Source organism: Tenrec ecaudatus, chromosome 6, assembly GCF_050624435.1.
Source record: "Tenrec ecaudatus isolate mTenEca1 chromosome 6, mTenEca1.hap1, whole genome shotgun sequence".
Lineage (NCBI taxonomy): Eukaryota > Metazoa > Chordata > Mammalia > Afrosoricida > Tenrecidae > Tenrec > Tenrec ecaudatus.
Genome location: NC_134535.1, coordinates 62,018,883 through 62,036,335, shown reverse-complemented (window position 1 = coordinate 62,036,335; position 17,453 = coordinate 62,018,883).

Sequence of the window (17,453 nt, the reverse complement as noted above, 5' to 3'; positions counted from 1 at the left end):
AAAATACATAGTGACCGCAACAATGGACGCTTGCAATGGTCATGAAAGTGGTGCAGAATGACTGAGTCATGTTCCATGTGTTCCATACGGAGGCGCCACCAGTCAGAGCCGACTCACCAGCAGCTAACCGTCATACAAAAGTATATTTTCATACAGACATTCCTAACTCACATATGAAGCCTGTTAACTTTTGAAAGTTGTGAGAGACACCATTGCCAATGGCATACCTGATACCAAAACTCTTGGTGCTGCCCCCGAGACTTTTGCAATTGCTTTTCAAGAGGAGGCTGCTTTACAACGCTTCCCACTGGAGCTTGCCCAAGGGACCCCTGACCGTGGGTGAGAGCTGTGTCAGCACCCAGAGCACGTTGTCTCCATTGCCAGAGCTAGCACATAGTCACCCTAGCACTTGAAACATCACCAGGGCAACCACAGAGAAGTCAAGGCCAGCCTTGAGAAAACGCAGGACGTGTGTCCTCCGTGCTGGCTCTTTTTATCACCAAAACGTTCTGTCAAGCTAGAGACAGTCATTGTCTCATCCCCTGTAACTAGTCTAGCATATGGTACACAGGTGATGCTCCAGAAAGCACTGCTGAATGCATAGATGGATGGGTGGATGGACAGATGAATGAAGTTGTTTTGACGAGGGCCCTTATGTTAATATGCTGGACTGAAACAAAGAACAGGCCCCCAGATGGCTGCAGTCAGGGGAACATTTATGGCACAGGAAGTAACCATCGAGATATTTTTTTTTTCTAACGGAGGGGTTTTTTGTTGTTTTTTTTTTTTCAGAGGGGTTTTTTTTGATGTTGCACTCAACCTGAAAGTTGTTTTCTTCCTGTCCAAGTTAAGGCAACACGGTATATTGAATAGAAAATTCTCTGGGTAGGAGCAGGCAGCTTTAGAAATCAGCACAGGCTAACCTTCCTGGGACAAGGCCTTCTTCCATTCCAGTGCTCCTTAGATCCGCGTCATAGAAGTGGGGATAGACAGTGTGGCATAAACACAACTCTCAAAGTCTGTCCAGCTCAAGTCTTGATTCAGAGTACTCCGAGACCCCATTTTCCATCAGGATCATCAACCCTGATACTAGGAAGTGCCTACCAGAGGGGGTCCCTGGGGGACACAGGGATGATACAAAGGGGGTCGTCAAATAGGGCTGGATTAAGAGAGATTGCTTCTTTCTTAATTATTTCTAGATACAGTTTTAATAGTATTCCAGCCAAAATGATTAAAGAATAGGACAGAACTCTGTGTGTGTGTGTGTGTGTGTGTGTGTGTGTGTGTGTGTGTGTGTGTGTGTGTGTTTAAAAGCATCTAGATTGACGTATTTTATAGTGAAACTTTGTCTCATGCGCTTTGGGCATGTTATCAGAAGGGAACATCCCTGGGAAAGGATACCATGTTTGGTAAAACAGAGGGTCAGTGAAAAAGAGGAAGGCTGTCGAGATGATTGATAGAGTGGCTATGACAGTACCGCTCAAGCACAGCATTTGGGTTCTGGGGGTGGCTCAGGACCTGGCACCATCCTTCTTAATAACAAGTCCAAAGTACATGAGACCAAGACTTGGCATACATCCTTCTAAGGCCCATCTGACGGTACCTCTTCCAAAACAGAAATGCATCAACATTCCTTTGGTCTTCCTTATTTATTATCCATCTTTCATATATGTCTAAAATGATTTAAAATATTACAACTTGGTTCAGGCACACCTTAGTCAGTGCTCAAAGTGACAGCCTTGCTCTTGAACACTTTTTGAACACTTTTAAGTGTTTTTGAGCACAATGCAATATGCTGTTTGATTTCTTGACTGCTGCTTCCATGAGCATTAATTATGGATTTAGGTAAAATGCAATCCTTGAGATGTCGATATTTTCTCTAATTTTCATACTGCTGCTTGCTGATCTATTTGTGAGGATTCTTGTTTCTATGTAATCCATGCCCAAAACGGCAGTCTTTGATCTTCATCAGTCGCTGCTTCAAGTCCTCTTCACAGTCAGCAAGCAAAGTTGTGTCAATTGTGCACTGTGAAATCTGTGTTCTGCTCTTTTGCTTTGTCATTTGTTCCCCATTGGCTTTAGTTACTCTACATTCAAGAGCAAGTTTTAGAGACTTCTGATGTCTGGTTTGATCTTTTCTTTCTTTTGTGACTTTTAAATGACCTTTTGTTTTCTTCACGTTTTCCCTTGATAGATGATGTCCCTGGTGTCATCCCACACCACCTCTGGTCTTCTGCCAAAGCATGACATCTATTCTTGAGATGATTTCTCAATTCAGGTGGGATTGACTCAGGCTTGTACTTTAACACTCCTGCACTTTTCTGCACTTTCTACGGCTCCAACTTGAACTTGTGTATGAGTAATTCGGTGGTCTATTCCTCAGTCAATCTCCGCCTCTGTGCTTACTGCTACAATTGAGCCTTTCCGTCATCGCAGATGGAGGAAATTTGATCCATGTCTCTCCATTTCATGAGATCCATGTGTACAGATGTAATTCATGTTGTTAAAAAAAAGAATGAATAAGTCATTTGCCTTGCAAAATTTTATCATGCAATCTTTGCATTATTTCTATAATCAAGGCCATATTTTCTAACTACTAATTCTTCTCCATTCCAAGGTTCAAATTCCAATCACCATTAGTTACCAATGCATCTTGATTGCATGTTTGATCAATCTCAGATGGAAGAAGTTGGTAAGAATCTTCATCTTTGTCACTATTGATTGGTGAGTAAATTTGAATAATAATCACATTAGCAAACCTCCCTTGTAAATGCATGGGTACTATACTATCACTGACTAAGATGTGCTTCAGGATAGATTGTGAAATATGTTCTTTTGGGTGGTGAGAGTGAGGCTGTTCCTCTTCAATTTGTCATTGCCAGCATACTAGATCACATAACCGTTTGATTCCAAATGGCCAATTTCAGTCTATTTCAGCTCACTAATGCTTAAGATATCAAACCACGTTGCATTTTAACAACATCCTACTTTCCTCGATTCGTGCTCGCTGTAGTCCATTTGGGTGCATGGATGTTTGCTGCTGCTTGTTCTACATCTTGCCACTTAAGCAAATGATGTTCCTCTAAACCTACTTCATCTACGTCATTAAGACCGGCTCCAGATTAAGGAAGTAGCTCTTCCCTAGTGGTATTTTTAGTGCTTTCCAACTTGAGGGGCTCAACTTCTGACAGTAGGAGAAAATATTCCACTGCTATTCATAAGGTTTTCCCTTGCCAATTTGGGGGGAAGTATGATCACTAGGTCCTTCTTCCTAGTCTATTTTAGTCTGGAAGCCTCACTGAAACCAGTCGATCCTGGTGACCTTGCTGGTATTTGAAACATCAATGGCATAGCTTTCAGAATCAGAGCAACACACAAACCATCCCTGTATGACATTAGATTTTCCTTTAATGAGGTGGCTTCATTTGAAAACTTCAGTATTACAATGTTAAAAAAAAATTCACTGCTGTTGAGTCAACTCTGACTCATAGCAATCCGACAGGACAGGGTAGAACTGCCTATGTGGGTTCCTGAGACTGTACCTCTTTATGAGAATAAAAATCCCCATCTTTCTCTCTCAGAGCGGCTGGTAGTTTCTAACTGCTGACCTTGGCGTTATCAGCCTACTGTGTCACCACTATACCACCAGGACTCCTACAATGCTTCAAAGGCCAGCTAACAATAGTGGTTTATTGAGGGCTCACCATGTGCCAGGCACTGTTGTAAGCTCCCTGCTTGTATTAATTCATCTAACCCCAATGTTCTCATCAAGAGGGTACTAGTTTATCACTGAAGAGTCCTACTGGATCGGTGATTAAATCATCAGTTGCTTTTTCTTTGTTTTGTCTTTGGACATTGTGAACCCATAGGAGATAGACCCGGAGCTTTGCTGTCCTCATAGGTAGAACCTAGGAACCCGTATTCTCCGACGTCATATAAGAGCTCCACCAATTGGAATGCCTCTCCATAACAACGTGGTCACCATTCTAGAGATGAGCAGGAGTTCCTGAGGGGGTAGATGATTCGTGTGATCAGCTGCTGCCGGAAAGGTTGGAGACTTGAGTCTACCCAGCGATACCTCAGAAGAAAGGTCTGATGATCTGCTGAAAAATCCAGTATGGAAAACGCTGCCGAGCACAGTTCTACCCCGACACGCATGGGCTCCTCAGAAAGCTGGATCAAACCGACGGCAACTGCTTCCGCAGTGAACAGAGAGCATTTGAATAGGTTGCCCAGGAAGTGGCAGAGCTGGGATGGGTGCTCAAGCAGTCTAACTGCAAAACCCACCTTTTTCATCAGTAGGCTAAACAGAGCAAGCACAGTAACAATGAAACCATTGCCATCTGCTTGACTCAAGCTCATGATGATCTGTAAAACAGGAGAACTGCCCCATCGAGTGTCCAAGGTCATCATCCTCACAGAAGCAGGCGACCACATCGTCCTCTTGCCTGATGAGTTCCAACCACCGGCCTTTTGATTGGCATCTGAGTGCTTATCGCCACCACCAGAGCTGCGTTACCCTTACGGTATGACACCTCACATGAGATCCTTCCTATGGGGATGTGTGGCAGGCTTCTAAAGGGGTGTTGCCTCGGCCCCTCTTCTCCAGAAACTGCCTGCAGGGGCAGTTTCTGTTTCATGAACTTCCTACTGCACCTCTTTCCCCTCCCCACATGTCACTAGTGCTGACTAAGCCAACTGTCAGCAAAAAAAGAAAAAAAAACAAAACTAAGCTGAGCAGATCCTTCTTACTCTCAGTTGAGGCACGAGGAAAACTGAGATTGGGAGCGAAGTCAAATACCTGAACGGTAAGAATGAGAAAGACAAGTCTTAGGACTTCCGTTAACTCCACACTGCTTGAGACCTGGCTATTGACTAACTGCATGCCATGCTTCTGTATCCTTCTAAGAAATTCAGTCTTGGCTTAGCTAGTGCAGGTGCGCTTCTGCAGCTTGTAGCCAGTGTACCAGCACAACTACTGCGGGCTTCCCAGGGGCGAGCACATGCCCAGTGGCCTGGGAGACACAGGCTGTCTCATGCATCACTGCTTCGGTTTCCCAACGTCTACCCAGGCCTGCTTCCCTCTCTGCGCCCCGGGTGACACGTTACTGTCCAGTGTGTCTTCAGTAGGATAAGCAGTTCCTCTTACTCTCAGGGTGTGTGTGTGTGTGTGTGTGTGTGTGTGTGTGTGTGTGTGTGTGTGTAAAAATCCCCTGGATTTTTACAGATAATGATTCTTTTGTTCTGTAAACCAAGAGTTGGCTTTGGGCTTTCGTAGTGACCATTACAGGTCAGATAAGGGAAGAGAAGACTTTTTTTCTGGGAAATAAGGACGTATTGTGCCCCTCTGATTCTCTTCCTCTAAACAGCAGCTTCTCTCCCTGTACAGGGTGTCCGCTGGCAGGCGAACAGCCCTGCCCCGGAGCCGCCACCGCTCCATTGCACCCGTGATAACAGAGGTGCTACCACTGATTCCAGAACCTACGGCAGCTCCAAGAGCGACGCTCGCTCTGATGACAGCAACAGACGAGTGGCAAGTTCTGGCCGGGGCTGCACAGTTTCAGAGAACGAACACAGATTTCAGAGCCAAATGAGCCCAGACGTGAATTCCAGCTCACCCGGTACACGAAGACTTCTGAGCCGCTTTCCCCATCTTTAAAAGGCAACTGAGAGCAAGAGCCACCTTGAAGGGCTGGAGGATTCATTTGTAAAAAGCCTGGCACGCCATCTTCTTTATAATCTTTCAGATTTACTCCTTTCCAAAAACAAAGCTGAAACTCTATGAGTCTCTCTCTCTCTCTCTCTCTCTCTCTCTCTCTCTCTCTCTCTCTCTCTCTCTCTCTCTCTCTCTCACACACACATACACACCTTCTCAAAAGAATCACACTTCTGAGGGTAAAACAGACATTTCATTATTTCAAGTCAGCAGACCCCCACTGCTGGGAAGCCACAAGTTGGGCAAGGGCAACTTTTCCTGTATTACAATTACAATGACAGTTTGGGTTGTTATCTACTGGGCTGTGCAGCAAATACTGACAAAAAAAATTTCAGAACTCTCTAAAGTTTCAAAGGGCATTACTATTTTCCTTGCTACTTATTTTTTGACAAAAAGTAGCTGGAAATCTCATTTAGAATACAAGGAGATAGTTTATAAGTGTTACAATTCCTTTGTTCATCCCACCAAATTCAACAAACGCAGCATAACCTGATCAGGCCTTCCTCAGCATCTCTGTATCAGCTACCTGGTAGCTGCGGTGGATAGTGAAGTCAACTTCGGAACTATTTAATTAAAACATCTAAATCTGGAATGAGTTTCTATAGGCTTGTGGAGAAAAAAAGTCTACTAATCTAACCTATAAAAAGGATGTTAGATATAAATAAATATAATGAAACACAGTGCCTAACTTAAAAAAAACACCAAATATTTTATTGGGAGCTAATACAGATAAAATATTCCATAGTTCAATCACATCAAGCAATATTGTACAATTGCTACCACAGTCAATGTCAAAACCTTCTTGTCCTTCTTGAACTCCTTGATATCAACTCCCTTTCACCCCCACTGAACGCCCCCAGGATCTCTTACTCTATTTGCTATAGGTTCATCCGTTGGTTCATCAATCCTGGGTTTCATAAACTGAAAAACACATAACTGAAATTCAAGAGGATTACCCCCAATGACAAAATCCATCTGAGATAAACCCCAAAATGAAAAAAACTCAATAACAACAAAAACCCTGCAGAAAATATTGAAAACCAGACCAAGCCCAAGGTACCTCAGAGAGGGAACAACTGACAAGGTTGTTTGTTTTGTTTTTTAATCAATTTATTGGGAGCGCATAAAACTCTTATCACAATCCATATACATACTTCCATTGTGTCAAGCACATTTGTACATTTGTTGCCAATGACATAGAATTGAGGGAACTATTGATATGAGGAGTTTATACAAGTACAGTCCAACTGCAAGCTGGGGTTGTACAGATTTATTTTTAATCATTTTTGGGGGGCTTGTACAACTCTTATCACAATCCGTACATACATCCATTGTGTCAAGCTGACAAGGTTTTAACTGTTCAATTCAGGTTTATCATTTTGATCTCCTGGAGTCCTCTCTCCAGTGCACTCTTCAGTGCTTGCTATGAGCAGGATTGTTCACTAAGAATTTGGACCGTATTGTCTCACTGAGTCGTCACAGGCCTATGGAGAAGATGCGATCGGATACCAGGATCAGTACCAGTGCCACAGTTGCTCCCATGCCCCTTTGGACTCAGGGCAAAACCCGAGGTGTCAGAGTCCACTGGTGCTCCACGGGGTTTTGAATGGTTCTAGTTTCCAAAGTAGATCTTTAAGTCTTCCTTCCCAAATATCTCTAGGTGGACACTAACTGACAACCTTTCAGTTAGCAGATCACCATGGGTTCCTCCCCGCCCCCCATTTTTGGTGGGGGGAGAATAAAAAATTTTATTTTATTTATGTTATGTTGTTGAGAATAGCTACAAAAAAGTGTACACCGATTCAACAATTTCTACATGTACAGTTCCGTGGCTTGGTTACATCCTGAGCTGCACACCCATTCTCATACCCCTTTTAGGAGCTGTGTCCTCCACACCCTAAACTCACTGCCCTAAGTTCCCTTTATAATATAGCAAGGTCCTGTTGTAACTTTGATCCCAGCGAGTTCTTAAAAGAGCACGATGCTTGAGGCAGACAGTCTTTACTAGTTAACATAAGCTATTGTTTGTTTACAAGAGGATTTCAGGGAGAAGAAACTCAAAGGATATCTAAATAGCATGTATTCTAATAATAAGCCAATAAGTATGGGATCAGAATTTGAACCCAGGATTTTTGACTCTGAAGCCCAAGCTCTTAACGAAGACATTTCAAAAATCTTTCTTCTCTTAAATTCCTGGTCAATTATTCTTGTGTGTGTGTGTGTGTTCATCTGATCATCTACATTTAGGAAGCAACTATGAGTGTGTGAACACCCAGGAAAAGTCATGTAAAATCCTTAATTGGTAGAGAGAAAGCAACAAGAGGAGGCTGGAATGCCTTAGGCATAGGTACAGTACATGCAAGGGTGGGTCAAAAAGTATTGCTACTAGAGGTATAATTCATATTTGCTTAGATTGCTTACACAGAAAACCAGTTTAAGCATGCCTCTGCATTCAGTAGATGGCTACAGACAAGTTTTTTCAGTAATATACTGATATTAGGCTCATTAGGATGGTGTCAGAAAATAAAACAAAAGATACTTTTGTGGCATAAAAAAGATCATTTTGAGATTAGGGCTAGCATCAGATTTCTAACAAAACTCAAATGGGTATGTTCCCAACTCATTGAAACTTTACAACACGTTTCCTGGAATGCTGTTCCACATTAAAGAGGAATTTTTAGATGGGCAAGCATTTTAAGGTAGGTCAGAGAGCCCTCAAAGGTGAGCCAACAGATGGAAGACTGTCAAGCTCAATGAATGAAGAAACTGTGGCTGAAGTCCAGGAGATGGTGGAAGAAGACCAGAGAATGAGCATTGATGGGACAGATACTGCAGTTGAGGTCTCATGTGGCTTGACATTTTCAATGTGAAGTATGCATTTTGGCCTCAACATGCTTTAGACTCACTGGGTACCAAAGCATTTTTTAAACACCAGCTAGCCCAAGACATCAGGTCTATGAGTCATTTAAGCAAGATTGAAACTAATGAAGATAAGTTTATGGCATGATTTGTAACAAGGAAAGAGCCATGGATTTGCCAATATAATCCAGAGAGTAAGGTCCAAGAAAAACAGATTAGGTGGGCGGATTAAATTCGAGGCAAAGAGGTCAGTTCAGGAGCCTATGCCAACTACTTTTTGAGATTCCAAAGGAGTAACCTTGATAAGTTTTCTTTAAGGACACAGGAAGTTCATAGTGCGTTATTATGAAGGTGTTTTAAGAAAATAGGAGATTGTATTGGTGAGGAAATGGTCAAGAAAGTTGCACCAAAGGAAGTGTTTTTTCCCATCAAGACAATGTGCAAAAAAACAGACAAACAAAAAGACAATGTACAAGTTCATTCTCCAAGTGTCTCAGATGCAGATTCACTGTGACTCACAGGACAGGGTAGAACTGCCCCTGTGGGTCTCTGAGACTGTGACTCTTTATGGAAATAGAAAACTCAGCCTTTCTCCTAAGGAGCAGCTGATGGTTTTAAACTGCTGACCTTATGGATCACAGCCCAACTTGTAACCACTACCCCACCAGGGTTCCTTCTTTGTGGGTAGCAAGGGAATTCTATTGGGATACCTTATCTCTTGTACCCTAACGCCCCTTCAGACTTCTTTTTGTTCTCACACTGAAAGAACATTGAAAAAGAATGCAGTCTGAGTCCCTTGAGGATGCCCAAACTGCCATCTTGACACTTTGTAAACGTAGATTCTTTGGAGAGGAGTAGAGAGACGGAAATACTTCCTTCACAAGTGCATGAATGGAGGACATGTGCGTAAGTGGACAAGTATACAGATGGAGGACATGTTGAGAAACAATAGTTTCACTTTGTGTAGTTTTGTTTAATAAAGATTTCTAATATTTTGTAATAACTTACCCTTGTACATGTAGGTCATCCAGGAAGCCTGATAAGCCTAACAGAATTTTTTGAGCCAAACCTATTTTAAACACAATTTCCCTCTTTTGCCAAGCATGGCCTTTGAGATGTGTTTTTAGGCATTGCGGGCATTACAAGCCACTAAGGAATTTGGATAAACTTGGAAGGGGAAAGGATCCTACACACACACACACACACACACACACACTCACTCAAAAAAAAAAAGTTGTGGTTCTGAGGTCTACTGTGAAACAGGAAGGAAATGTATAAGCACATTAGTGATGTTAAAGTCAATCTATAAAAAGGCAAAAGGATGTCGTTTAAAAAGAAAAGAAAAAAAAAAGAAAAAGAAATGGACTGAGAGATAAACGCCCTCCAGAAGGCTGTGGGTGCCACTGTTAGATGACCAACTTGTTTCAGAAACCCGCCGAGGAATTGTTTTCTCAAATACATCCCTGAAAGCCAAAGGTTGGTGCAGTTCACTGCCTCTACCCTTCTCGGGCACACACACCCAGGTATGCACCCACCCAAGTACCCCAAACGCCAACTCATGACCATCCAGCCAATCCTAACTCACAGCAACCTTCTACCCAGGCCAGATCTTCTTCTCTCTCTCCCCACCTACCCCACTACCCCAATTTATCTTCTTGACTTGCTTACAGCATCTACTTAGGAGCCCTGGTGGTATAGTGATTACACCCTGGGCTGAGATCTGCAAGGTCAGCAGTTCACAATCACTAGCTGACTGGAGAGAAAGACCGGGCCTTGTACTCAGGCAAAGGGATACAGTCTCAGAAACTTCAAGGGCAGTTCTATCTTGGTTGCTTTGAGTTACAGTGAATTTGGGGTGTGTGTGTGTGTGTGTGTGTGTGTGTGTGTGTGTGTGTGTGTGTGTGTTTAAAACATTTACCGGAATTGTCCTTGGGTCATTTTCACCCGACACTCCATTACATTTTTCATTCCTATAGCAGTTGTGGTGTTCAGAGAGAAAGACAACGACTGGTCAGAGAAAGCTGGGCTACTGTCCTGGCGCTGCCTCAGACTAACATTACAGCCGTACATTTGTTACTTGGCTTCCCCAAACCTGTTTTCTAATCTGAAGATGAAGATAAAAACACTCAACTCAGAGGATTTTAAAAATAATTACACAAGTTAATTATGTAAAATTCTATTATACGATAATGGCTTAATAACTGTACTTGGTATCTGGATCTTTGAATAAATGAAGAATCACTTTCCATCTCCCTTACTCTCGTTTTACATAATTTAAACGTGCCTAGGTAGAGGAGCTGATACCAGGGGCTTAAGTGGAGAGCAAATGTTTTGAGAATGATGAGAGCAATGAGTACAAACGTGCTTGACACAACGGATGGATGGATGGATTGATATAAGAGTTGCACGAACCCCTAATAAAACGATAAAAATTTTTTAAAAACAAGCATAAGTAATGGAGGCCCTCACTTTCTCCATATTGAGTTTATGAAGATGCTGTGGTACAAAGGACTTGGTTACCCAAGGTCAGGACAGGTTTTCCAAGCTCTGTAGAGCTTTTCAGTGACTCCTTCCTCTGAAGTGGGAAGCCGAGTTGCTCTCTGTCTGTTCTTACTCTGGAAACTCTGCTGAAATCTGTTCCCTTTGGGTGACCCTGCTGGTCACCCAGATGGCATATCTCAGCGTCACAGAAATGCACAAACCTCCACAGTACAACAAACCGACAAAGAAGCAGTGACAAGTAAAGGACATCATGCTGGGTACAGCGCTGGGCAGCAAAAACCAAGACGCCCTTCAATGAGGTGGACTTAACCCTGTGGCTGCAACAATGGGCTCAGACAGGAAGAATGGAACAGGACCGTGCAGTGTGTCATTCTGCTGTGCACAGGGTCCCTGGGGGTCAGAAGCGACTCCATGGCACCTACCCACACAACAAGTAGGGTAGAATAGTGGGCTGTGTATTGGATTGCCAACAGGGCAGCAGTTCAACCCTACCACCCACTCTGAAGGGGAAAGGGGAGATGGGTTCCTCATCTTTACTTATTTCATTATTTTAAAAATCATGTCATTGGGGCTCGTACAACTCTTATCATAATCCATCCACCCATCCATTGTGTCAAGCACATTTGTACATTTGTTGCCATCATCATTCTCAAAACATTTGCTTTCTACTTGAGCCCTTGGTGTCAGCTCCTCATTTTCCTCCTCTTTCCCCGCTCCCCTCTTCCTCATGAACACTTGATAATTTATAAATTATTATTATTTTGTCATATCTTGCACTTTCCAGTGTCTCCCTTCACCCACTTTTCTGTTGTCCATCCCCCAGGGAGGAGGTTATGTGTAGATCCTTGTCATCAGCTCTTCTTTTCCACCTCATCTTTAATAAAGCCTCTGAAACCCTATGTGGGATCACTGTGAGTTTAGATTGATTCAACAGCAGTGGGGTTTGGTTCAAGAGCACAGCACAGTGCCAAAAGAAGGCAGATAGGGATACAAATTTCAACCCTACTCATGTATTGACATTAAAAGGGGGAGAGGAGCTTCAAAAAAGTTTGTGGAGAAATTCCATTATCTTTTAGTTCCACTTTTGCCATGGGTTTTTGATGTGCCGTTGCATGTGACTTTGAGTAGTTGAGTCTTTCGAAGCCTTGGCTCTCACATCTGCATACCCACTGCTCTCCAGTCAAGTCCAACTCATGCCGACCCAGCATGACAGAGGAGAATTGCCCCCAGAGGGTTTCCAGCCTATCATCTGTAGGATTGCTGAGTCAGAAATGACTCAATGGCAATGAGTTTGAGATTTTAATTTTTATAGGAGCAGATTGCCACATGTTCCCTCCTGAGGAGCCTCTGAATGGATTCCAGTTGACCTTTCAATTAGCAACTGAACACTTAATTGTTGCACCCCCAGGACGCCTCATTAAAACCTACCTTTTAGAATTTGGTAATGGCGATTAAAGCATGTGATTCCCACACTGGACTTAGTATATCTAGAAATAAAAGCTAAATACTATCCTAGGGATAAGTTCTTTAAAAAAAGATGATTTTTAACTTTTGCACACCTTTGATATGATTGATTGCACTAACCGTTTGATTGGAAAACCGCTCTGAAAAGTATTTATGTGTGACTAATGATTATTGTCTGAATTTAAATTTGTTTTGAAAAGTTCATGACAAAGGAGTACTTCATGAAAATAGTTTTTCCACTGTTTTCCTGCTTTTAGCACTCATATGTAGGATGGTCTGGCAATGTTATTTCATTTGTATGATTTTTATTTCAGCAAGGGCTTGAGAAAGAGGATAATTTTAAGTATAATCTGTTCCTTGCATCATAGACGCTGGCAATGACAAAATTATGGAAATGTAAGATTTATTTAATGTGGCGTAGGCAGGGTTAGAGGTCAAGCCCACAACTGCTGAACATAAGTACAGGCAGAATTTGAAATACATCCTGGGACAAATAAGCAGTTATTACACAGAATGGAAAACATGCCAAGCTGCCTCGTTTTTCTCATCTGTAAGTACCTGGTTTCTCCCCAACCAGAAATCTTAGCGAACACAAGCTGTGAGTTGTTTGCCCATAATGGCAATGGTCTAAGATGCTCTTACCTGGTCTCCTGTGTGATTAAGTGCTGGCAATTATAGAACCACTGCCTAGAGTTTGGAGCGTACTCAGTGACCGAGAGAACCAAAGGAAACCAACTGGGGATGGAAGCCCTGGTTTTCCCTCTTTGGCATCCAACACCTTTACCTTCCTCAAGCTCCAACCCCAGCCACTCAAGCTGCTGCAAAGGTGCAGTCACGTGTGTGTATAGGTCATTATTTGATACACGCCCAGAGGAGGCAGAATGATAGTGAGAAAGTACCATGGAAGGTGTGCGTTTCAATACTGTTCATTTCGAATCAAATTTATTTAAAGTTAAGGATAATCAATACTACTGACAACCATGCTCAATTGCAGATAAAATAGCATAGCTCTTGTTACTACTGATCACCATTAACCTTTAATTGGGAAAACTCTAAACGTGAGCTTCATTTCTTAAACCCTAATTTGGATGTTCAATAAATCCTCTGCTTGTGTGGATTTTTAAAATGAGATTAGTGAAGCATAGATTTTAGTTGAATCAAAACGTCTAAGAATGGAAATGGCATGCAAAATTAGAAATCCTGTATCAGGATAGTTTAAGGTGAGCACACTTTTAAATTTAATTCCCTTAAAAGGGGGAAAATGAACGGTCAGTTTCTCCAAATCCCAAAGGCTAAGACAATGGCGACTTTCTGCACATTACCTCACAACAGTTCAGGGAAGCAGGTGTTATTGCTCTCAAGTTATTGAGAAGGTTAGCAGTGCAAACCTTCCCAGGGGTGCTGCGGAAGAGAGGTCTGGCAACCGTTACCAAAAAGAGCATTGTGATGAAAACTCTACGGAGCAGTTGTACACATGGAGTTGAGATGACTTTAAATCAAATCCACGGCAAAGTTTTGGTTCGGTTTTAATACAAAGGGAAGTCCAAAAGGACTGCTATTAGGTTTCTAGTTCATACATGCTCAGGTTGATTCCTAACAAAACCTTTTAAAGCATGATTCTTCGATTAGTGGGTGGCTCTGTCAGTAATACACTTATCTCTGCTCATTAAAGAGCACTGGTGGTACAGTGGGTTAAGTGTTAATCTGCTTGCCACAAGGTTGATGGTTCAGCCCCAGCAGCCACCCTATGGGAGAAAGAGAAAGCTGTCTACTTATGTAAATTTCGTGTCCCAAACCTTTTAGAGCAGTTCTGCTCTGTGCTATAAGGTTGCTACGAGTCAAAATCGACGCCATGGTAGTGCATGGGTTCAGGGGCTTCCAAGGGCATTTGCTGGACCAGTTAAACTCAAAGGTGAGAGGTCAGTTCAGAAGGTCATAGCATCGTTTTTGTTTTTGTTATTTTTTAGAGAATTCAAAGGAATAGTCTTGATAGATTTTCTCAAAGGACATAGGACTACCACAAGGGCTCATTATGAAGTTTTAAGTAACATGAAAACTGCACTGGTGAGGAGGAGACCAGGAAAATTGTCCTACGGAATCCCCACCCTCACCCCCATCACAACAAAGCACCTGCTCCTTCTTCGTGGGTATGAAGGGCTGTCCTATAAGACTTTTTGGGGACACCTGACGCCATCCACTCTCCAACCCTAATCTTGTCCCCTTCCTTTTGCTGCCCAAACTCAAAGAACACTTAAAAGGAACACAATTTGAATCTCTCACTCATTACCATCAAGTCGATTCCAACTCACTGATCCTGTAGGGAAGAGTAGACCTGCCCCTGTGAGTGTCGGAGACTAGGACTCCGACACTCGAGCAGAAGTTCTCATCTTCCTCCCAAGGAGCGACTGTTGGCTCTGAACCTCATGCTTTACAGCCCAACGCATCTCCATCTGCCTGACTGTGCACTTTTCGATTCCTAAAGTACTGAGGAGTTGTGGAGATCAGGAGAGCAGGGAGACTCTGGTGGACCGCTTACCGAGGACATGAGCTTGGGCAAGTCCCTTAACTGTGTTGAGCTCTGGTTTTCTAAACTGTATCTATGAGAGTAAATGAAAGCCTTGCTACCATGTCGTAGAAACTTTTATTCAACAAAAATTTCAAAACATAAGTTGTTGTTTCTCAGCATATCCTCCATCTAGTTCTAGATCCTTCCATTGCTATACGCTTTCCCTAAATGAAGTTTGCACAATTGTGACATATTCAAGAAAATTAAAAAAAAAAAACTTCAGTAGAAGGATGCAGCAGTCTGCTTCCATAAAGATTACAGCCTAGGAGAGCCTATGGGGCCATTCTACTCCGTGCTGCAGGGTGGCTTGTGAGTTAGAATCAACTGGGGGGTTTCATGTAGGGTTTATATATGGATTTTATGGATTTTTATCTCAGGAGTCTTGGTGGTGTAGTGGTTACGAGTTGGGGTGCGATCCTCATGTTCAGCCGTTCAAAACCACCAGTGGCTCCAACAGGGAACGCCAGGGCTTTCTACTCCTGCAAACACAATCAAAGTCTCAGAAACCCACAGTGTTCACTATGAGCCAGCACTGACTCAATGGCAGGAAGTAATATAGGCAAGAAGATGCATAATTCATGAGGCCCATTGTAAAAATTTGGTTGAGTGCAAAATGAAATAGCAGATTTTCTGGTTCAAAGTTATTAAAATTTTCCAGATAGAAGACAGCAGAGCACTAACGCAGCCCAGAGCCCTTATGCGCACAGAGTTCTGTACAGTTGCACAGGTTACACACCTATGAAGCCAGACCGGAGCATACATTTGGCCAAATCCAGTCTGCCACCTCTTTTTGCACAGCTGTGAGCTAAGAGTGGTTTTTACACTTTTAAATGGTTGAAATGAAAAACAAAAGTAACATTTTGTGATTTGTGAAATTCAAATTTCAACATCTATATATAAAGTTTTATTAGAACATAGGCCTATTGCCTATGAGTCTCATTTTGGGGCTGCCATGGCAGGGATGAGTTGTGGCAGCAGAGATAAGGAATTTCGAATCTGGCACTTCCCAGGAAGAGTTTGTCAACTCCTATTTGAGTAGAAAAGTAGAGCACAGGCGGCAAAAAGAAGAAGCAGGGATTCCGAAGACATCAGAGCGCATGAGGTTGGAAGAATCCGCAAAGGTGCTCTTTCTTGAAGAGAGCACGTGAAACATGGGCAAGATGCTTACAGAACAGGAGGGATGGGAAGGGCCATTTGGGCTGAGGAAATCATTGATGCAGAGCAGAGAGGTGAAGAAGCAGTGTGTTTGAGCAAGTCTGTTCAGACGGTGAGGCAGGTTTCTGTGAAAGGAGAAAGTGACACATAGGATCTCACTTTATTTGGGGTAGGAAAGTGGGAACAATTGAAGGCATTTAGAGGAAGGGGAGGTGCTCAGTATACTTGCAGACCATCCATCTGGCAACAAGGAGTAGAATGGATTACAAGGAGCAGAGGGGAGGCCAGAAGGTGCTGTAAAAGTCTGGGTGTTGAGCCATCATGCCAACCTAAACAAGTGTGGTCCTAGGAGGAATGGAAAGGGGGAAATCCAGTGAAAGACGTTGTTGAATGACGACGTAATGAATGTGCCAACCGACTGACTATGCCAGAAAAGGCAAGGAGAGGAGTGCCAGCTGTGAAGACTGGGTAACTTAAAAATGGTGATCCAATTAACAAAGGAAATACAGAAGAAGCTGATTGGGTGGCGACTTCTGTTTACACACGTGACTAGCTCATGTTGCCAATGAACCATCCAGGGAAAGGAATCAAGGAAGCAGATAGGAACAATGGGGTCCAACTGAAACAGGACTTCAGTGGTGGAAATGTAGATTCCGGCCTCTTCTGTACTGGGGAAACAAAAAAGTCACCACCATTGAGTCAATTCTGACACATTGCAACCTTATAGGAGAGAGTAGAACTCCACCCCCTACGGTTTCCAGGACTGCAAATCTTTACAGAGTAGAAAGCCTCATCTCACTCTCTTGAGGCTGCTAGTGGCCTCAAACTGCTAGCCTGGCAGCTAGCAGCACAACTTGTAATCCATTACACCGATAGGGCTCCTTACTGCACCGCCCTAAACAGCTGAAGATAAGTAACCATTTCCAATCTAACAAGAGAAAATAAATGCACTTATAATTAAAATAAAACAGTTTTTATACATTCTCCCAACCTCTGAGTAGCCTCAATATCAATATTCTAAAACCAGTTTCTTGGGGGGTGGGGATATGTGGAATCAATTGGCCAAAGGTCAATGAGGTAAAATAAACAAACAAGCAATATCTCCAGGTAAAATCTGCTTGCACGAGCTGAGTTTCGGGCTTTTAGATTTCTTTTCATCAAAGTATCATGCAATAATTTGTAAAGTAGTAT